This window comes from Triticum urartu, chromosome 5A, assembly GCF_056163025.1.
Source record: "Triticum urartu cultivar PI428250 chromosome 5A, HENAU_Tu73, whole genome shotgun sequence".
Lineage (NCBI taxonomy): Eukaryota > Viridiplantae > Streptophyta > Magnoliopsida > Poales > Poaceae > Triticum > Triticum urartu.
The window spans coordinates 566642245-566666114 of record NC_141877.1 but is presented as its reverse complement, the minus strand read 5'-3'; the positions used below and the strand labels follow the sequence as shown (position 1 = coordinate 566666114).

Here is a 23870-nt window from a genome sequence, read left to right as displayed (position 1 = left end):
TTGTGCTTGACCATCTGAAGAGGAGCCTCAGCATCATTGCAGCATCTCTCCACCTTCACTCCAGTTAAGATAACAAAATCCTCCTCAATAATATCCGTGATCATCTCCACATCTGGATAGTCTGGGCTAGATGTGTCCCCATCTGAAGTAGTACATGAGGAGTGTGGGCTAGGTGTGTCCTCATCTGAAACGCGCAGCATGGTTCTAATCTGTGTGGCAATGCAAAACATGCCGGAGCCCAAGTTAAGCAAATGGAACTCGTGTATCACTGTCTTGTTATCATCAGGCAAGTCAAGATAATCCCAAGCATGTTGCGGCGTCGGCGACTGCTCGGCGGTGTTGATGGCAGAGAGGCCCAAGGCGCACAGCCTGGGAGAGGAGCTCTCGGGGTTGCAGTCCGACAGGCCCAGCCAGAGCTTGAGCTCGGGGACGTACTCGAGCCCTGCTCCGGTGCTCCCCCTAACCTAATTTCGGAGGGGTATTTTTGTCCCGCGAGTTTGTTTTTTTCCTGGCCCGCCGTAGCTCAGATCCAAGCCTGTCTAGCCCTGTATAACCCAGACCGTATATGTACAGTGCTCTGGTCCGAAAAAAATCTCACACGACCCCACGTCCACGTAAGACCTGCCGAATCCAATCATTCACGCAGCTCCATCAATCTAGCGAGCATTGACGCAGCTCCATAAGTCACGTAGTAGATCTCCAGCAGCGGCTATCTCGTCACCGGGGATCTCATCGGACAGCGGGCGCGACAACGTCGTGAATCTCCAACGAGCGCGCACAGGTACCCCATCCCGCGTCCCCCCTCTAGTCTCGCTTGCGGCGACATCGAACGAACTGCTGCCGCCAGTGGTAGTGGTTAACCTAGCGGGGCGGGTAACCTAGCTACCCGGTGGCACATCCGATCGTGGATCTTGTTCCGGTAGTGCAGCTCCACGTGATCTGGGTTCACGTAGCGTCGGTTGCCGTCGGCTGTGCGCACCACCGATATCGTTATTTGATGTGGCGGCTAACCTAGGTATCCGGCGGCAGAGGTAATGATAGATCAAGCTAGGTTTTGAGATCGTGCAGTTCCTCATGATTGAAAGTGATCACGACGGGTGCCGTGGCCATCTTCCTTACTAAGTTTGGCAGATCTGAACGGCCTCGGTTGCGGTTGTTTACATAACATCCGTGATCGTGTGCTATGTGTTGTATATTTCATCATTGATAATGTTTGCACATGTGATGATACATATTATTGGTTGTAGGAAATGGCAGACGAGTAGTTAACTGATATCATGGTAGACATGGAGTTTGGAGAACTGATGAAAGACTGGATAGAAGATTGGTCAGATGATGAAAATTCAGATCGTGAAGATCGGTCAGAGAATGGGAACGAATGGGACGATCTTAATGTGAGTGGCATTGTCATGTTGTAATTTTTTGGTGGCATCCGACAACATTAAATCTTTGTGTTGAAAATTTATAGATCGATGAGCTTGATGATGATCAGGATAACAACTCGGAGCTCTCGAATGAAGATTACATTAGTCAGGTACATAAGTGAAAAATTTTGTTGGCATGCAAATTGAATTTGTTCTGGAATATTATGTGATAAGTAATTTTGTATTTGTGTTGTATTTTTCAGTTCATTTCCGAATGTCATAATGCGTACGACTATTATGGTGAATCTGACGCGAAGACAGGCCTTAACAACGAATCATTAGATGCACCTGATTCTGGGGAGTCCCAGTCGTCGGTCATTGATGACCCACAAGTATAGGGGATCTATAGTAGTTCTTTCGATAAGTAAGAGTGTCGAACCCAACGAGGAGCAGAAGGAAATGATAAGCGATTTTCAGCAAGGTATTCTCTGCAACTACTGAAATAAGTGGTAACAGATAGTTTTGTGATAAGATAATTTGTAACAAGCAACAAGTAACAAAAGTAAATAAAGTGCAGCAAGGTGGCCCAATCCTTTTTGTAGCAAAGGACAAGCCTGGACAAACTCTTATATGAGGAAAAGCGCTCCCAAGGACACATGGGAATATCGTCAAGCTAGTTTTCATCACGTTCATATGATTCGCGTTCGGTACTTTGATAATTTGACATGTGGGTGGACCGGTGCTTGGGTGCTGTTCTTACTTGAACAACCATCCCACTTATGATTAACCTCTATTGCAAGCATCCGCAACTACAACAAAAATATTAAGGTAAACCTAACCATAACATGAAACATATGGATCCAAATCAGCCCCTTACGAAGCAACGTATAAACTAGGGTTTAAGCTTCTGTCACTCTAGCAACCCATCATCTACTTATTACTTCCCAATGCCTTCCTCTAGGCCCAAATAATGGTGAAGTGTTATGTAGTCGACGTTCACATAACACCACTAGAGGCTAGACAACATACATCTCATCAAAATATCGAATGAATACCAAATTCACATGACTACTAATAGCAAGACTTCTCCCTTGTCCTCAGGAACAAACGTAACTACTCACAAAGCATATTCATGTTCATAATCAGAGGGGTAATAATATGCATAAAGGATCTGAACATATGATCTTCCACCAATTATACCAACTAGCATCAACTACAAGGAGTAATTAACAGTACTAGCAACCTACTAGCACCAATCCCGGACTTGGAGACACGAATTGGATACAAGAGATGAACTAGGGTTTTGAGATGAGATGGTGCTGATGAAGATGTTGATGGAGATTGCCCTCTCCCGATGAGAGGAGCGTTGGTGATGACGATGGCGATGATTTCCCCCTCTGGGAGGGAAGTTTCCCCGGTAGAATAGCTCTGCCGGAGCTCTAGATTGGATCCGCCAAGGTTCCGCCTCGTGGAGGCGGAGTTTCGTCCCGAAAGGTTGCTTCTTATTTTTTTTCTCGGCGAAAGACTTCATATAGGAGAAGATGGTCATCGGAGAGCCACCAGGGGGTCCACAAGGTAGGGGGCGCGCCCTAGGGGGGCGTGTTGGAAATATGCCCTAGAGGTAATAATAAAATGATTATTATATTTTCTTGTTCATGATAATTATCTATTATTCATGCTATAATTGTATTGTCCGGAAATCGTAATACATGTGTGAATACATAGACCATAATGTGTTCCTAGTGAGCCTCTAGTTGACTAGCTCGTTGATCAACAGATAGTCATGGTTTCTTGGCTATGGACATGGGGATGTCATTGATAACGGGATCACATCATTAGGAGAATGATGTGATGGACAAGACCCAAACCTAAGCATAGCACAAAGATCGTGTAGTTCGTTTGCTATAGCTTTTCTGGATGTCAAGTATCATTTCCTTAGACCATGAGATTGTGCAACTCCCGGATATCGTAGGAGTGCCTTGGGTGTGCCAAACATCACAACGTAACTGGGTGACTATAAAGGTACATTACAGGTATCTCCGAAAGTGTCTGTTGGGTTGGCACGAATCGAGACTGGGATTTGTCACTCCGTATGACGGAGAGGTATCTCTAGGCCCACTCGGTAATGCATCATCATAATGAGCTCAATGTGATCAAGTGGTTGATCACGGGATCATGCATTATGGTACGAGTAAAGTGACTTGCCGGTAACGAGACTGAACAAGGTATTGGGATACCGACGATCGAGTCTCGGGCAAGTAACGTACCGATTGACAAAGGGAATTGAGTATGGGATTGATTAGGTCCTCGACATCGTGGTTCATCCGATGAGATCATCGAGGAGCATGTGGGAGCCAACATGGGTATCCAGATCCCGCTGTTAGTTATTGACCAGAGAGTCGTCTCGGTCATGTCTGCTTGTCTCCCGAACCCGTAGGGTCTACACACTTAAGGTTCGGTGACGCTAGGGTTGTATAGATATGAGTATGCAGTAATCCGAAGGTTGTTCGGAGTCCCGGATGAGATCCTGGACGTCACGAGGAGTTCCGGAATAATCCGGAGGTAAAGAATTATATATGGGAAGTTGTCATACGGTCACCGGAAAGGTTCGGGGGCATATCGGTATTGTACCGGGGCCACCGGAGGGGTTCCGGGGGTCCACCGGGAGGGGCCACCTCTCCCGGAGGGCCTTATGGGCTGTATGAGGAAGGGATCCAGCCCAAAGTGGGCTGGGGCGCCACTCCCCCTAGGGCCCATGAGCCTAGGGTTGGGGGAAACCCTAAGGGGGGCGCCCCCTTGCTTGGGGGGCAAGCCCCCCTCCCCTTGGCCGCCGCCCCCCTCTAGATCTCATCTAGAGGGGGCCGGCCCCCTTCCCCCTTCCCCTATAAATAGAGGGGTGAGGGGAGGGCTGCAAAGGACATCCAAGGCGCAGCCCCTCCCCTCCCCAACACATCTCCTCCTCCGTCACGAGCTTGGCGAAGCCCTGCCGGAGTACTGCTGCTCCACCATCACCACGCCGTCGTGCTGCTGCTGGAGCCATCTTCCTCAACCTCTCCTTCCCCCTTGCTGGATCAAGAAGGAGGAGACGTCACGCTGACCGTACGTGTGTTGAACGCGGAGGTGCCGTCCGTTCGGCGCTAGGATCTCCGGTGATTTGGATCACGTCGAGTACGACTTCCTCATCCCCGTTCTTTGAACGCTTCCGCGCGTGATCTACAAAGGTATGTAGATGCAATCCGATCACTCGTTGCTAGATGAACTTATAGATGGATCTTGGTGAAACCGTAGGAAATTTTTTGTTTTCTGCAACGTTCCCCAATAGTGGTATCAGAGCTAGGTCTATGCGTAGTTCTCTTTGCACGAGTAGAACACAATTTGTTGTGGGCGTAGATGTTGTCAACTTTCTTGCCGCTACTAGTCTTATTTTGCTTCAGCGGTATTGTGGGATGAAGCGGCCCGGACCAACCTTACACGTACGCTTACGTGAGACCGGTTCCATCGACTGACATGCACTAGTTGCATAAGGTGGCTGGCGGGTGTCTGTCTCTCCCACTTTAGTTGGAGCGGATTCGACGAAAAGGGTCCTTATGAAGGGTAAATAGAAGTTGACAAATCACGTTGTGGATTTAACGTAGGTAAGAAAACGTTCTTGCTAGAACCCTCTTGCAGCCACGTAAAACTTGCAACAACAATTAGAGGACGTCTAACTTGTTTTTGCAGCAAGTGTTTTGTGATGTGATATGGCCAAAGTTGTGATGAATGATGAATGATATATGTGATGTATGAGATCATGTTCTTGTAATAGGAATCACGACTTGCATGTCGGTGAGTATGACAACCGGCAGGAGCCATAGGAGTTGTCTTTATTTTTGTATGACCTGCGTGTCATTGAGAAACGCCATGTAAATTACTTTACTTTATTGCTAAACGTGTTAGCCATAGTAGTAGAAGTGATAGTTGGCGAGCAACTTCATGGAGACACGATGATGGAGATCATGATGATGGAGATCATGGTGTCATGCCGGTGACAAGATGATCATGGAGCCCCAAGATGGAGATCACAGGAGCTATATGATATTGGCCATATCATGTCACTATTATTTGATTGCATGAGATGTTTATCATGTTTTTGCATCTTGTTTACTTAGAACGACGGTAGTAAATAAGATGATCCCTCATAATAATTTCAAGAAAGTGTTCCCCCTAACTGTGCGCCGTTGCGACAGTTTGTTGTTTCGAAGCACCACATGATGATCGGGTGTGATAGATTCCAACGTTCACATACAACGGGTGTAAGACAGATTTACACACGCAATACACTTAGGTTGACTTGACGAGCCTAGCATGTACAGACATGGCCTCGGAACACAGAAGACCGAAAGGTCGAGCATGAGTTGTATAGAAGATACGATCAACATGAAGATGTTCACCGATGTTGACTAGTCCGTCTCACGTGATGATCGGACACGTCCTAGTCAACTCGAATCATGTTATACTTAGATGACTGGAGGGATGTCTATCTAAGTGGGAGTTCATTGAATAATTTGATTAGATGAACTTAATTATCATGAACTTAGTCTAAAATCTTTACAATATGTCTTGTAGATCAAATGGCCAATGTTGTCCTCAACTTCAACGCGTTCCTAGAGAAAACCAAGCTGAAAGACGATGGCAGCAACTATACGGACTGGGTCCGGAACCTGAGGATCATCCTCATAGCTGCCAAGAAAGATTATGTCCTAGAAGCACCACTAGGTGACGCACCCGTCCCACAGAACCAAGACGTTATGAACGCTTGGCAGACACGTGCTGATGATTACTCCCTCGTTCAGTGCGGCATGCTTTACAGCTTAGAACCGAGGCTCCAAAAGCGTTTTGAGCGACACGGAGCATATGAGATGTTCGAAGAGCTGAAAATGGTTTTCCAGGCTCATGCCCGGGTCGAGAGATATGAAGTCTCTGACAAGTTCTTCAGCTGTAAGATGGAGGAAAATAGTTCTGTCAGTGAGCACATACTCAAAATGTTTGGGTTGCATAACCGCTTGACTCAGCTGGGAGTTAATCTCCCGGATGACGCGGTCATTGACAGAATCCTTCAGTCGCTTCTACCAAGCTACAAGAGCTTTGTGATGAACTTCAATATGCAGGGGATGGAAAAGACCATTCCTGAAGTATTTGCAATGCTGAAACAGCAGAGGTAGAAGTCAAAAAGGAACATCAAGTGTTGATGGTGAATAAAACCACTAAGTTCAAGAAAGGCAAGGGTAAGAAGAACTTCAAGAAGGACGGCAAGGGAGTTGCCGCACCCGGTAAGCAAGCTGCTGGGAAGAAGCCAAAGAATGGACCCAAGCCCGAGACTGAGTGCTTTTATTGCAAGGGAAGTGGTCACTGGAAGCGGAACTGCCCCAAATACTTAGCGGACAAGAAGGCCGGCATCACAAAAGGTATATGTGGTATACATGTAATTGATGTGTACCTTACCAGTACTCGTAGTAGCTCCTGGGTATTTGATACCGGTGCGGTTGCTCACATTTGTAACTCAAAGCAGGAGATGCGGAATAAGCGGAGACTAGCGAAGGACGAGGTGACGATGCGCGTCGGGAATGGTTCCAAGGTCGATGTGATCGCCGTCGGCACGCTACCTCTACATTTACCTACGGGATTAGTTTTAAACCTCAATAATTGTTATTTAGTGCCAGCTTTGAGCATGAACATTGTATCAGGATCTCGTTTAATACGAGATGGCTACTCATTTAAATCCGAGAATAATGGTTGTTCTATTTATATGAGAGATATGTTTTATGGTCATGCTCCGATGGTGAATGGTTTATTCTTAATGAATCTCGAGCGTAATGCTACACATATTCATAGTGTGAATACCAAAAGATGTAAGGTTGATAATGATAGTCCCACATACTTGTGGCACTGCCGCCTTGGTCACATAGGTGTCAAACACATGAAGAAGCTCCATGCAGATGGACTTTTAGAGTCTCTTGATTACGAATCATTTGACACGTGCGAACCATGCCTCATGGGTAAAATTACCAAGACTCCATTCTCAGGCACAATGGAGCGAGCAACCAACTTATTGGAAATCATACATACCGATGTGTGCGGTCCAATGAGTGTTGAGGCTCGCGGTGGCTATCGTTATGTTCTCACCCTCACTGATGACTTGAGTAGATATGGGTATGTCTACTTAATGAAACACAAGTCTGAGACCTTTGAAAAGTTCAAGGAATTTCAGAGTGAGGTTGAGAATCAACGTGACAGGAAAATCAAGTTCTTGCGATCAGATCATGGGGGAGAATACTTGAGTCACGAATTTGGCACACACTTAAGAAAATGTGGAATAGTTTCACAAGTCACGCCGCCTGGAACACCTCAGCGTAATGGTGTGTCCGAACGTCGTAATCACACTCTATTAGATATGGTGCGATCTATGATGTCTCTTACCGATTTACCGCTGTCATTTTGGGGCTATGCTTTAGAGACTGCCGCATTCACTTTAAATAGGGCTCCGTCAAAATCCGTTGAGATGACACCGTATGAATTATGGTTTGGGAAGAAACCTAAGCTGCCGTTTCTAAAAGTTTGGGGATGCGATGCTTATGTCAAGAAACTTCAACCTGAAAAGCTCGAACCCAAGTCGGAAAAATGCGTCTTCATAGGATACCCTAAAGAAACTATTGGGTATACCTTCTACCTCAGATCCCAAGGCAAGATCTTTGTTGCCAAGAATGGGTCCTTTCTAGAGAAAGAGTTTCTCTCGAAAGAAATAAGTGGGAGGAAGGTAGAACTTGATGAAGTATTACCTCTTGAACCGATAAGTGGCGCAGCTCAAGAAAATGTTCCTGAGGTGCCTGCACCGACTAGAGAGGAAGTTGTTGATGATGATCATGAAACTTCAGATCAAGTTGCTACTGAACTTCGTAGGTCCACAAGGACACGTTCCGCACCAGAGTGGTACGGCAACCCTGTCTTGGAAATCATGTTGTTAGACAACGATGAACCTTCGAACTATGAAGAAGCGATGGCGGGCCCGGATTCTGACAAATGGCCGGAAGCCATGAAATCTGAGATAGGATCCATGTATGAAAACGAAGTATGGACTTTGACTGACTTACCCGTTGATCGGTGAGCCATAGAAAATAAATGGATCTTTAAGAAGAAGACAGACGCGGATGGTAATGTGACCATCTATAAAGCACGGCTTGTCGCTAAGGGTTATCGACAAGTTCAAGGGGTTGACTACGATGAGACTTTCTCACCCGTAGAGAAGCTGAAGTCCGTCCGAATCATGTTAGCAATTGCCATATTCTATGATTATGAAATATGGCAAATGGACGTCAAAACATTCCTTAATGGTTTCTTTAAGGAAGAATTGTATATGATGCAACCGGAAGGTTTTGTCGATCCTAAGAATGCTGACAAGGTGTGCAAGCTCCAACGCTCGATTTATGGGCTGGTGCAAGCATCTCGGAGTTGGAACATTCGCTTTGATGAGATGATCAAAGCGTTTGGGTTTATGCAGACTTATGGAGAAGCCTGCATTTACAAGAAAGTGAGTGGGAGCTCTGTAGCATTTCTCATATTGTATGTGGATGACATACTGTTGATGGGAAATGATATAGAATTCTTGGGAAGCATAAAGGCCTATTTGAACAAGTGTTTTTCAATGAAGGACCTTGGAGAAGCTGCTTATATATTAGGCATCAAGATCTATAGAGATAGATCGAGACGCCTCATTGGTCTTTCAGAGAGTACGTACCTTGACAAGATATTGAAGAAGTTCAAAATGGATCAGTCAAAGAAGGGGTTCTTGCCTGTATTGCAAGGTACGAGATTGAGCTTGGCTCAATGCCCGACCACGGCAAAAGATAGAGAAAAGATGAGTGTCGTCCCCTATGCCTCGGCCATAGGGTCTATCATGTATGCTATGCTGTGTACCAGACCTGATGTAAACCTTGCCGTGAGTTTGGTAGGAAGGTACCAAAGTAATCCCGGCATGGAACACTGGACAGCGGTCAAAAATATCCTGAAGTACCTGAAAAGGACTAAGGAAATGTTTCTTGTTTATGGAGGTGACGAAGAGCTTGTTGTAAAGGGTTACGTCAATGCTAGCTTCGACACAGATCTGGATGACTCTAAGTCACAAACCGGATACGTGTATATTTTGAATGGTGGGGCAGTAAGCTGGTGCAGTTGCAAGCAAAGCATTGTGGCGGGATCTACATGTGAAGCGGAGTACATGGCAGCCTCGGAGGCAGCACACGAAGCAGTCTGGGTGAAGGAGTTCATTACCGACCTAGGAGTCATACCCAATACGTTGGGCCCGATGACTCTCTTCTGTGACAACACTAGAGCTATTGCCCTTGCCAAGGAGCGCAGGTTTCACAGGAAGACCAGGCATATCAAGCGTCGCTTCAACTCCATTCGTGAAAGTGTTCAAAATGGAGACATAGAGATTTGTAAAGTACATACGGACCTGAATGTAGCAGATCCGTTGACTAAACCTCTCCCTAGAGCAAAACATGATCAACACCAGAATTCCATGGGTGTTCAATTCATCACAATGTAACTAGATGATTGACTCTAGTGCAAGTGGGAGACTGTTGGAAATATGCCCAAGAGGCAATAATAAAATGATTATTATATTTCCTTGTTCATGATAATTGTCTATTATTCCTGCTATAATTGTATTGTCCGGAAATCGTAATACATGTGTGAATACATAGACCGTAATGTGTCCCTAGTGAGCCTCTAGTTGACTAGCTCGTTGATCAACATATAGTCATGGTTTCCTGGCTATGGACATGGGGATGTCATTGATAACGGGATCACATCATTAGGAGAATGATGTGATGGACAAGACCCAAACCTAAGCATAGCACAAAGATCGTGTAGTTCGTTTGCTGTAGCTTTTCTGGATGTCAAGTATCATTTCCTTAGACCATGAGATTGTGCAACTCCCGGATACCGTAGGAGTGCCTTGGGTGTGCCAAATGTCACAACGTAACTGGGTGACTATAAAGGTACATTACAGGTATCTCCGAAAGTGTCTGTTGGGTTGGCACGAATCGAGACTGGGATTTGTCACTCCGTATGACGGAGAGGTATCTCTGGGCCCACTCGATAATGCATCATCATAATGAGCTCAATGTGATCAAGTGGTTGATCACGGGATCATGCATTACGGTACGAGTAAAGTGACTTGCCGGTAACGAGACTGAACAAGGTATTGGGATACCGACGATCGAGTCTCGGGCAAGTAACGTACCGATTGACAAAGGGAATTGAATACGGGATTGATTAGGTCCTCAACATCGTGGTTCATCCGATGAGATCATCGAGGAGCATGTGGGAGCCAACATGGGTATCCAGATCCCGCTGTTGGTTATTGACCAGAGAGTCGTCTCGGTCATGTCTGCTTGTCTCCCGAACCCGTAGGGTCTACACACTTAAGGTTCGGTGACGCTAGGGTTGTATAGATATGAGTATGCAGTAATCTGAAAGTTGTTCGGAGTCCCGGATGACATCCTGGACATCATGAGGAGTTCCGGAATAATCCGGAGGTAAAGAATTATATATGGGAAGTTGTCATACGGTCACCGGAAAGGTTCGGGGGCATATCGGTATTGTACCGGGGCCACCGGAGGGGTTCCGGGGGTCCACCGGGAGGGGACACCTCTCCCGGAGGGCCTTATGGGTTGTATGAGGAAGGGATCTAGCCCAAAGTGGGCTGGGGCGCCACTCCCCCTAGGGCCCATGCGCCTAGGGTTGGGGGAAACCCTAAGGGGGGGCGCCCCCTTGCTTGGGGGGCAAGCCCCCCTCCCCTTGGCCGCCGCACCCCTCTAGATCTCATCTAGAGGGGGCCGGCCCCCTTCCCCCTTCCCCTATAAATAAAGGGGTGAGGGGAGGGCTGCAAAGGACATCCAAGGCGCAGCCCCTCCCCTCCCCAACACATCTCCTCCTCCGTCACGAGCTTGGCGAAGCCCTGCCGGAGTACTGCTGCTCCACCACCACCACGCCGTCGTGCTGCTGCTGGAGCCATCTTCCTCAACCTCTCCTTCCCCCTTGCTGGATCAAGAAGGAGGAGACGTAACACTGACCGTACGTGTGTTGAACGCGGAGGTGCCGTCCGTTCGGCGCTAGGATCTCCGGTGATTTGGATCACGTCGAGTTCGACTTCCTCATCCCCGTTCTTTGAACGCTTCCGCGCGTGATCTACAAAGGTATGTAGATGCAATCCGATCACTCGCTGCTAGATGAACTCATAGATGGATCTTGGTGAAACCGTAGGAAAATTTTTGTTTTCTGCAACGTTCCCCAACAGGGCGCCCCCCACCCTCGTGGGTAGGGTGTGGGCCCCCTGGTCTTCATCTTTGGCGAGGATTTTTCATTATTTATTATTAGGTATTCCGTGGAGTTTCAGGACTTTTGGAGTTGTGAAGAATAGGTCTCTAATATTTGCTCCTTTTCCAGCCCAGAATTCCAGCTGCCGGCATTCTCCCTCCTTATGTAAACCTTGTAAAATAATAGATAATAGCCATAAGTATTGTGACATAATGTGAAATAACAGCCCATAATGCAATAAATATCGATATAAAAGCATGATGCAAAATGGACATATCAACTCCCCCAAGCTTAGACCTCGCTTGTCCTCAAGCAAAAAGCCGAAATCGAAAAATATATCCACATGTTTAGAGATGATGGTGTCGATAAAAATAAAATACGGACATGAGGGCATCATGATCATTCTTAGAACAGCAACTTATATAATTCTTGTCATATGATATCTTATGCTAGAGTAATAATTCAATCACAATATCAAGTATGAATCGTAAACTTTATTGAAAACTAACAAACTATAATCTCAGTCATTGAGGCAATTGCAATTTATGATAACGTAGGAAAGAGTCAATGTATAAGAGCTTTTCAGCAAGTCCACATACTCAACTATCATATAGTCTTTCACAATTGCTGACACTCACGCAATACTTATGGGTATGGAGTTTTAATCGGACACAGAGAAAGATAGGGGCTTATAGTTTTGCCTCCCAATGTTTTACCTCCAGGGTAATGTCAACAGTAATAGTTCATGAAAACCCACATCCAATTAGCCATATATACCGAGATCTTTCCAACATATTGTGCTTGCCAAAGGGTAAAATGTAAAAAGGAAGGGTGAAGATCACCATGACTCTTTTGCAGAAAAGGAGATAAAAGTAAAAGATAGGCCCTTCGCAGAGGGAAGCAGAGGTTGTCATGCGCTTTTATGGTTGGATGCACAAAATCCTAATGTGAAATAACATCACTTTATATTGCCACTTGTGACATGGACCTTCATTATGCAGTCTGTCGCTTTTATTACTTCCATATCACACGATCGTATAAAGCTTATTTCCTCCACACCAATCAATCATACATATTTAGAGAGCAATATTTTTATTGCTTGCACCGATGACAACTTACTTGATGGATCTTACTCAATCCACGGGTAGGTATGGTGGACTCTCATGGCAAAACTGGTTTAAGGGTATTTGGAAGCACAAGTAGTATCTCTACTTGGTGCAATGAATTTGGATAGCATGAGGGAGAAAGGCAAGCTCAACATGTTGGAGTATCCAAGACGATATAATTTATCTCAGATGTAAGCAAACATAACCCATTATGTTGTCTTCCTTGTCCAATGTCAACTCTTTAGCATGTCATATTTTAATGAGTGCTTACAATCATAAAAGATGTCCAAGATAGTATATTTATATGTGAAGACCTCTCTTTCTTTATTACTTCCTATTAATTGCAACGATGACCAAAACTATGTTTGGCAACCCTCAATAACTTTTATTCATCATACTCTTTCTATGTGAGCTCATTACTCTCCATAAGACTCACATGATCTCTTTGTTTCTTTTTATTTCTTTCTCTTTTCCTTTATTCACTTGGGATCATGGCAAAAATAATCAAGCCCTTGACTCAACACTAATCTTTATTATATAGCTCATGGACTCGATTACATAGAAGGATAATAAAGCAAAACTCACAACTAGATCATACTAAGAACTTTGATTCTACTAGATCAAGATATTACCAAAAGGATCGAACTAAGAAAAACGGTAAAGATAAAGGTGATGGTGATACGATACCGGGGCACCTCCCCCAAGCTTGGCAGTTGCCAAGGGGAGTGCCCATACCCAGGTGATTGTGTCTCCTTTGTTGGTGAAGAAGCTGGAGTTGTTGATGACGGATAGTCGCACATCGAGCGTAGGAGGTCTTCTAACTTGCAGATAATGCCCTTGAGTGTGATGATATGCTCCTTCAACAAAATATTTTCACGTGTGAGATACTTATTTTGTATACGAGCCAACTCAATCATCTTGAAAGCTTCAATTTCTGTAGGGGTAAGAAGATTATGAACCAGTTGAAGGGTGTCTTCTGTTGTTGGAACTTGGTCCTCCACGGCCTTCTTGATCCCTTCATCCTTGTTGATCTCCATAGGTTCTTCTCTCTTCAGCTCTATCTTCATTAGCCAAGCATCGTTGCCCTCATGGTTGGAGGAGGAGGGAGAAACATAGTGCCTGGCCTTGAAAACCCTGACAGAAAACAACTCGAAACAAAGACAGGAGATTTTTGGGTGATACGGGAGTGAAAACCCCCGGGAGATTATATAGTGAATTTTTACTGACCAAAATACGTATCGTGCAAGAAAACAAAATCCGGAAGGCACACGAGGTGCTCACGAGGTAGGGGCGCGCCAAGGGGGGTAGGGCACACCCTCCACCCTCGTGGGTCCCTCATGTCCTTCCCGGACTGCTACTTAATTTTCTATTTTTCTAAATATTCCAAAACGGAGAAATATTGCCTCAAAAATTGTTTTGGAGTCGGTTTACTTATCGTACCACATACCTATTCCTTTTCGGAGTCTGAAATGTTCTGGAAAGTGTCCCTTATGTATTCCTCTGGGGTTACGGTTTCAATAATATTGGTCTCAACATTTATGGGATTACCTGAGATATAATGTTTTATTCTTTGACCGTTTACCACCTTCGGATTTGTGCCTTCGAAGTTGTTGATTTTTATGGCACCGGAATGATAGACCTCCTCGATAACATAGGGGCCTTCCCATTTAGAGAGAAGTTTTCCTGCAAAAAATCTTAAACGAGAGTTGTATAGCAATATATAATCACCTACATTAAACTCACACTTTTGTATCCTTTTGTCATGCCATCTTTTAACCTTTTCTTTAAACAACTTGGCATTTTCATAAGCTTGGGTTCTCCATTCATCAAGTGAGCTAATATCAAATAACCTCTTTTCACCGGCAAGTTTGAAATCATAGTTGAGCTCTTTAATAGCCCAATATGCCTTATGTTCTAGTTCGAGAGGCAAGTGACATGCTTTTCCATATACCATTTTATACGGAGACATACCCATAGGATTTTTATATGCAGTTCTATAGGCCCATAATGCATCATCAAGTTTCTTGGACCAATTCTTTCTAGACCTATTGACAATCTTTTGCAAAATTAATTTGAGTTCTCTATTACTCAATTCTACTTGACCACTAGACTGTGGGTGATACGGAGATGCAATTCTATGATTGACGTCATATTTAGCAAGCATTTCACGGAAAGCTCCATGAATAAAATGTGAACCACCATCAGTCATTAAATATCTAGGGACTCAAAACCTCGGAAAAATAACTTCTTTAAGCATTTTAATAGAAGTGTTATGATCAGCACTACTAGTTGGAATAGCTTCTACCCACTTAGTAACGTAATCAACAGCAACTAAAATATGTGTATATCCATTAGAGGCAGGAAAATGTCCCATATAATCAAAGCCCCAAACATCAAACGGTTCAATAACAAGTGAATAATTCATAGGCATTTCTTGACGTCTACTAATATTACCAATTCTTTGACATTCATCACAAGATAAGACAAACTTACGGGCATCCTTGAAGAGAGTAGGCCAATAAAAACCGGATTGCAATACCTTATGTGCAGTTCTATCTCCCGCGTGGTGTCCTCCATAAGTTTCGGAGTGGCACTTGCGTAGGATATGTTCCTGTTCATGCTCAGGTACACAACGTCTAATAACACCATCTACTCCTTCTTTATAAAGATGTGGGTCATCCCAAAAGTAATGTCTCAAATCATCGAAGAACTTTTTCTTTTGTTGGTATGTGAAGCTAGGTGGTATAAATTTAGCAACTATGTAATTAGCATAATCAGCATACCAAGGAGCACTACGAGAAGTACTTATGACATTTAATTGTTCATCAGGAAAGCTATCATCAATAGGTAGTGGGTCATCAAGAACATTCTCTAACCTAGATAAGTTGTCTGCAACGGGGTTCTCAGCTCCTTTTCTATCAAGAATATGCAAATCAAATTCTTGTAATAAGAGAACCCATCAAATAAGCCTAGGTTTAGCATCTTTCTTCTCCATAAGATATTTAATAGCAGCATGATCAGTGTGGATAGTTACTTTAGAATCAACAATATAAGGTCTGAACTTATCACAAGCAAATACAACTGCTAAAAGTTCTTTTTCAGTAGTAGCATAATTTCTTTGAGCATTGTCTAGAGTCTTACTAACATAATGGATAACATTTAATTTCTTATCAACTCTTTGCCCTAGAATAGCACCTACAGCATAATCGCTAGCATCACACATAATTTCAAAGGGGAAATTCCAATCAGGTGGCTGAACAATAGGTGCATAGACTAATGCTTTCTTAAGTATTTCAAATGCTTCTACACAATCATCATCAAAGACAAATGGTATATCTTTTTGTAATAAATTAGTCAGAGGCCGAGAAATTTTTGAGAAGTCCTTAATGAACCTCCTATAAAATCCGGCGTGACCAAGGAAACTTCTTATACCTTTGATGTCCTTGGGACATGGCATCTTTTCAATAGCATCAACCTTGGCTTTATCAACTTCAATACCTCTTTCAGAAACTTTATTCCCCAAGACAATACCCTCATTAACCATAAAGTGGCACTTTTCCCAATTCAAGACAAGATTAGTTTCTTCACATCTCTGCAAAACTCGATCAAGATTGCTCAAGCAATCATCAAAAGAAGATCCATAGATGGAAAAGTCGTCCATGAAAACCTCACAAATCTTTTCACAAAAGTCAGAGAATATAGCCATCATGCATCTTTGAAAGGTAGCAGGTGCATTACATAAACCAAAAGGCATATGTCTATAAGCAAAAGTACCAAAAGGGCATGTAAAAGTAGTCTTCGATTGATCTTTAGCCGACACATGTATTTGAGAGAAACCAGAATAACCATCTAGAAAGCAGTAATGTGTATGTTTGCACAATCTTTCTAGCATTTGATCGATAAAAGGTAAGGGGTAATGATCTTTCTTAGTAGCCTTATTTAATTTGCAGAAATCAATTACCATCCTATAACCTGTAATAATTCTTTGTGGATCAATTCATCTTTATCATTAGGAACAACAGTAATACCTTCCTTCTTAGGGACACAATGAACAGGACTTACCCACTGACTATCAGCAACGGGATAAATTATGCATGCCTCCAGAAGCTTTAGTATTTCTTTTCTTACCACTTCTTTCGTTTTAGGATTCAGATGTCGTTGAGGATCACGAACTGGTTTGGCATCTGCTTCCAAATTTATTTTATGTTGACATAGAGTGGGACTAATGCCCTTAAGATCATCAAGAGTATATCCAATAGCAGCACGGTGCTTCTTCAGAGTTTTCAATAATCTTTCTTCTTCAGGCTCTGAAAGATTAGCACTAATAATAACAGGATATATCTTCTTTTCATCAAGATAAGCATATTTAAGATTATCAGGCAACAGTTTAAGCTCAAACACGGGATCACCCTTAGGTGGAGGGGGATCCCCTAGGATTTCAACAGGCAAATTGTGTTTGAGAATAGGTTCGTGTTTAAAGAATACTTCATCTATTTCCCTTCTTTCATTCATAAACATACCATTCTTATGGTCCAGCAAATATTGTTCTAAAGGATCACTAGGAGGTACGACAATAGAAGCAAGACCAATAATTTCATCCTTACTAGGCAATTCTTCTTCACGGTGTTGTTTACTAAATTTAGAGAAATTAAATTCACGAGTCATATCGTCCAAGCCAATAGTAACAACATTCTTTTCGCAGTCTATCTTAGCATTAACAGTGTTCAAGAAGGGTCTACCAAATATAATGGGACAAAAGCTATCTTGTGGAGAACTAAGAACAAGAAAATCAGCAGGATATTTAGTTTTCCCGCACAAGACTTCAACATCTCTAACAATTCCCACTGCTGAAATAGTATCTCTATTAGCAAGTTTAATTGTGACATCAATATCTTCTAACTCAGCAGGTGCAATTTCATGCTTGATTTCTTTATACAAGTCATAAGGTATAACACTAGCACTAGCACCCATATCACATAAGCCATGATAAAAATGTTCTCCTATTTTAATAGAAATAACAGGCACGCCTACCACAGGTCTATGTTTATCTTTAGCACAAGGTTTAGCAATTCTAGCAGTTTCACCGCAGAACTGAATAACATGCCCATCAATATTATCAGACAAGAGATCTTTAACAATAGCAATATTAGGTTCTACTTTAACTTGCTCAGGAGGTGTATATGTTTTAATATTGCTTTTACGAACCATAGTTGAAGCTTTAGCATGATCCTTTATCCTAACAGGGAAAGGTGGTTTCTCAACATAACAAGTAGGAACAATAGGATCATTGTAAGTGACAGTCTTTTCTTCAACTTTAATAGGTGTAGCTACTTTTACTTCTATGGGAGGATGATATTTAAACCACTTCTCCTTAGGGAGATCAACACAAGTAGCAAAAGATTCACAGAAAGAAGCTACTATCTCAGAATCAAGTCCATATTTAGTGCTAAACTTATGGAAAATATCGGTATCCATAAAAGATTTAACACAATCAAACTTAGGTGTCATACCTGTCTCCTTACCTTCGTCGAGATCCCAATCTTCAGAGTTGCGTTTAATTCTATCCAATAAATCCCATCTAAATCCAATAGTCTTCATCATAAAAGAGCCAACACAAGAAGTATCGAGCATGGTGCGATTATTTTCACAAAGCCGAGCATAATTTTTTTGAAGAATTGTTTCTCTTGGGAGCTCATGATTGGGGCATGAAAATAATATTTATTTAAGCCTCCCCCAAGCTTGAGCGATGCTTTCTCCTTCGCGAGGCCAAAAATTATATATATAATTACGATCACGATGAACAAGATGCATAGGGTAATACTTTTGATGAAATTCCAATTTCAATCTTCTATAGTTCCATGATCTCGTATCATCACATAGCCTATACCGTATCAATGTGTCTCCCTTCAAAGATAAAGGGAAGACCTTCTTCTTAGCAACATCATCGGGTATACCTGCAAGCTTAAATAATCCACAAACTTCATCCACATATATTTGGTGTTCATCAGGATGCTTTGTTCCATCTCCTGTAAAAGGATTAGCTAGCAGCTTTTCTATCATACCCGAAGGATACTCATAAGGAATTTCATTTTCATATTCATCTTCTATAGGTTCAATAGGTTGAGGAGCAACTCTTTGCTCTACTGGTCGGGGTGAAGATACCCCGAACAAGCCCCTCAGAGGATTACTTTCCATAGTAACAAGTGACAGTAAATTTCAGCACACTATATAAATTTTTCCTTGCCAAATTCCACCTACCAAAGGCGCTTCACTCCCCGGCAATGGCGCCAGAAAATATTCTTGATGAACCACAAGTATAGGGGACCTATCGTAGTCCTTTTGATAAGTAAGAGTGTCGAACCCAACGAGGAGCAAAAGGAAATGATAAGCGATTTTCGGCAAGGCATTCTCTGCAAGTACTGAAATAAGTGGTAACAGATAGTTTTGTGATAAGATAATTTGTAACAAGCAACAAGTAACAAAAGTAAATAAAGTGCAGCAAGGTGGCCCAATCCTTTTTGTAGCAAAGGACAAGCATGTACAAACTCTTATATGAGGAAAAGCGCTCCCGAGGACACATGGGAATATCGTCAAGCTAGTTTTCATCATGTTCATATGATTCGCGATCGGTACTTTGATAATTTGACATGTGGGTGGACCGGTGCTTGGGTGCTGTTCTTATTTGAACAAGCATCCCACTTATGATTAACCTCTATTGCAAGCATCCGCAACTACAACAAAAGTATTAAGGTAAACCTAACCATGGCATGAAACATATGGATCCAAATCACCCCCTTACGAAGCAACGCATAAACTAGGGTTTAAACTTCTGTCACTCTAGCAACCCATCATCTACTTATTACTTCCCAATGCCTTCCTCTAGGCCCAAATAATGGTGAAGTGTTATGTAGTCGACGTTCACATAACACCACTAGAGGCTAGACAACATACATCTCATCAAAATATCGAACGAACACCAAATTCACATGACTACTAATAGCAAGACTTCTCCCTTGTCCTCAAGAACAAACATAACTACTCACAAAGCATATTCATGTTCATAATTAGAGGGGTAATAATATGCATAAAGGATCTAAACATATGATCTTCCACCAATTAAACCAACTAGCATCAACTACAAGGAGTAATTAACACTACTAGCAATCTACTAGCACCAATCCCGGACTTGGAGACAAGAATTGGATACAAGAGATGAACTAGGGTTTTGAGATGAGATGCTGCTGATGAAGATGTTGATGGAGATTACCCTCTCCCATTGAGAGGAGCGTTGGTGATGACGATGGCGATGATTTCCCCCTCCGGGAGGGAAGTTTCCCCGGCAGAACAGCTCTGCCGGAGCTCTAGATTGGATCCGCCAAGGTTCCGCCTCGTGGCGGCGGAGTTTTGTCCCAAAAGGTTGCTTCTTATATTTTTTTTCTCGACGAAAGACTTCATATAGGAGAAGATGGTCATCGGAGAGCCACCAGGGGGCCCACGAGGTAGGGGGCGCACCCTAGGGGGGCGCCCCCCACCCTCATGGGAAGGGTGTGGCCCCCTGGTCTTCATCTTTGGCGAGGATTTTTCATTATTTATTATAAGGTATTCCGTGGAGTTTCAGGACTTTTGGAGTTGTGCAGAATAGGTCTCTAATATTTGCTCCTTTTCCAGCCCAGAATTCCAGTTGTCGGCATTCTCCCTCCTTATGTAAACCTTGTAAAATAATAGAGAATAGCCATAAGTATTGTGACATAATGTGAAATAACAGCCCATAATGCAATGAATATCGATATAAAAGCATGATGCAAAATGGACGTATCAGTCATCATGAGTGAGGTATGTGTGTAATCAATGTTCTATAGAAGTAAGTAATGTTAAACCATAGAAAACTATTTTCATGGCTGTGGTTTGATTGTGTAGGTGACACAAGATGATGGGGCAAAGAATGTCCAAGATACTGCCAGTGCAGATGATAAGAGGGATATGTTCATGCAGATAATAGAAATGACCTTTACGTCTCATGATGCTGCGTATGATTTCTACAACAGCTATGCTAGAGATAATGGTTTCAGCATTAGAAAGAATAAGGTCAGGTATAGCAAAACGGAGTCACGTCATATGCGTTATAGGCGATTTGTTTGTTCCAGACAAGGGAAATGTGACAGCAAGTTGCTAACCGAGGAAGGACACAGCCGTAGGCTCAGAGCCGAGACACGCTGCTTTTGCAAAGCGCACCTGACCGTCAAGCTTGACCAAAAGCGTGGGGTTTGGTATGTTGAAAATTTTGAGGACAAGCATAGCCATATGTTGGCAGGACCAGACGAGGTACCTTTTCTTTGGTCCCACAGAAAAATCAAAGAGTACCAGAAGCATGAGATAATGTCCATGGGAGCTGCAGGGATTAGAATTCACGACATGATGGATTGCTTCATCAGCAAACATGTATGGTACGGTGGTGGTGGTTTTACCAGGCGTGAAATATACAACCTTTGCGCCAAGCAGAAGAGGAAGCTGCTTTGAAAAGGTGATGCTGCCACAGCCATACGCATCATGGCCAGTAGGACATAGAGGGATCCTAGCTTCTTTTTCGAGTACAAACTAGATAAGGAAGGACATTTGAATAGGATGTTCTGGTGTGACTCCCAGTCTCGTCATGACTATGAGGACTTCGGTGACGTGCTTGTATTTGACAGCACGTACAAGATGAACCGCTATGGTATGCCATTCATACATATTGTTGGTCTTAACAATCACCGGAAGACCACTGTTTTTGGTTGTGCCATAGTTTCGGACGAGACCGAGGAGACATACGTGTGGCTTCTGCAGACTTTTTGAGGTCCATGTGTCAAAAGATGCCTAAGAGTGTTATCACAGACGCCGACGCTGTGATGATCAAGGCAATTCGCGAAGTCTTGCCAGACGTGTGGCACCGTATATGTACGTGGCACATAGAGAAAAATATGAAGATTCACCTCGGTCACAAGTCCTTGAAGGAGTTCCGAACTCTTCTGTACTACAGCACGTCCACGGCCACGTTTGAGGAGAGATGGCACGCATTTTCCAAAAGATGGCAGTCGGAAAAAACTGTAACATGGTTGAGACGGATGTATAAGAAGAGGAGACTGTGGGCCGCGGCTTATCTGACAGAGGGGTTTCGGCTTGGCATGAAAAGCAACCAGCGGAGTGAAATCCTGAACTCATGCCTTCACCTGCACCTAGACGGTGAAATGACCCTGGTGGATATGATTTTGCACTATGAGAACGCCGTTGTGCGTATCCATGAAAACGAGGCACGAGATGACTGCACGGCCTCACAGAGTTTACCGGTGCCAGTTACTAGCTCGAGGGAACTTGAGATAGTTGCTTCTCATGTCTTCACTCCAGAAAACTTCTATATGTTGCAACATGATCTTAGAAAAATTGGCGGTATGGAGATTCTAGAAATTAAGCTAGGAGACAGATCACAGCAGTACATCGTGGCCTGGAAGAATAACCAGAAGCGCCGTTTTTGGGTGGAGTATACACCAGAAAATTCCGTAGAAACTATAAGGTGCAATTGCAGAAGAATGATTCCGACATTGGTGCTTTCATTGAGAATTCCTCTGTGTCGTCACTTTTAGGCCCGATGGCTTCTCCGATCATTAACAGCGATGCGATCCAGGGTGAGACCTTTCTCCCCGGACAGATCTTCATATTTGGCGGCTTTACACCGCAGGCCAATTCGCTTGGCCATCTGGAGCAGATCGAAAGCTAAGCCCCTGGCCATCAGGTCAGATTTAGAAGTTTTAGCTACATGGCCGACCTCCGCGGAGACTTGATCTTCGACGGATTCGAGCAGCAGCCGAGCGCGCCGCACTGTCACGATGGTCATGATCTAGCTCTGCCGCCGAACAGTGCCCTGGAGGCCGCACCCGCATCAGCCCCGACCCTTAATACGGAGCCAACTGTGCCAATCGAGGATGGGTGGTTGGACACCGCCTCGAGGGCTGCAATCTCTACAGCGATCGAGCCGAACACCAGCCCTATTCTCTGCGAAGCCCGTGACTCCAAGGAGCCGGACTCCTCTCCAGACTCCGAGCCCTCCACGCCCCTACCGATCGAACGGATTGGGCGCCGATCATGGAGTTCACCGCCGCGGACATCTTTCAGCACTCTCTTTATCAGGAAAGCGCTGGCCGGACTATGGTCAGCAAGGTTGGGATGCGGATGATGAAGAAATTCAAAGCCCACCCACCACCCACTTCGTAGCCACTGTCGATAATTTAACCGACATGCTCGACTTCGACTCCGAAGACATCGACGGTATGGACGCCGATGCAGGAGACGATCAAGAACCAGCGCCTATAGGGCACTGGAAAGCCACCTCGTCGTATGATATATACATGGTGGACACCCTAAAAGAAGGCAATGTCGATGGAACAGCGGAGGATGACCCCTCCAAGAAGCAGCCTAAGCGCCGGCATCAGCGGCGCCGCTCTAAATCCCGCCAAAGCAAAAACGGTGATTCCGGCACGGGAGATAATAACACCCCGGACAGTGCCGAAGACAACCACCTCCAGCAAGATTCAGCACAGGAGGATGGAGAAGCCAGCCCTCATGAGAGAGCGGCAGACAGAGAGGTCGAGGACGATAATTATATGCCTCCCTCCGAAGACGAGGCAAGCCTCGACGACGACGAATTTGTCGTGCCGGAGGATCCCGTCGAACAAGAGCGTTTCAAACGCAGGCTTATGGCCACGGCGAGCAGCCTCAAGGAAAAACAGCAACAGCTTAGAGCTGATCAAGATTTGCTAGCCAACAGATGGACTGAAGTCCTTGCGGCCGAAGAGTATGAACTGGAACGCCCCTCCAAGAGCTACCCAAAGCGCATGTTGCTACCCCGATTAGAGGAGGAAGCACCTAAACCTACATCACCAGCGCATGATGCGGCCGACCGGCCACCCCGTGGCCGCGACAGAGAGGCCTCCTGGCCCTCCACTCAAGCCACACCCCGGCGCCGCTCAAAAAAATACCAAGGCACGGGAAAATGCGCCAGACCTGCGAGATA

The 23870-nt window shown here is 44.2% G+C and overlaps 1 pseudogene; it reads left to right on the top strand.

The window, feature by feature from the left end:
* The first annotated feature begins 1250 nt into the window (after window positions 1-1250).
* Window positions 1251-21343, top strand: LOC147972914 (protein FAR1-RELATED SEQUENCE 11-like; annotated as a pseudogene).
* Window positions 21344-23870: the final 2527 nt, after the last annotated feature.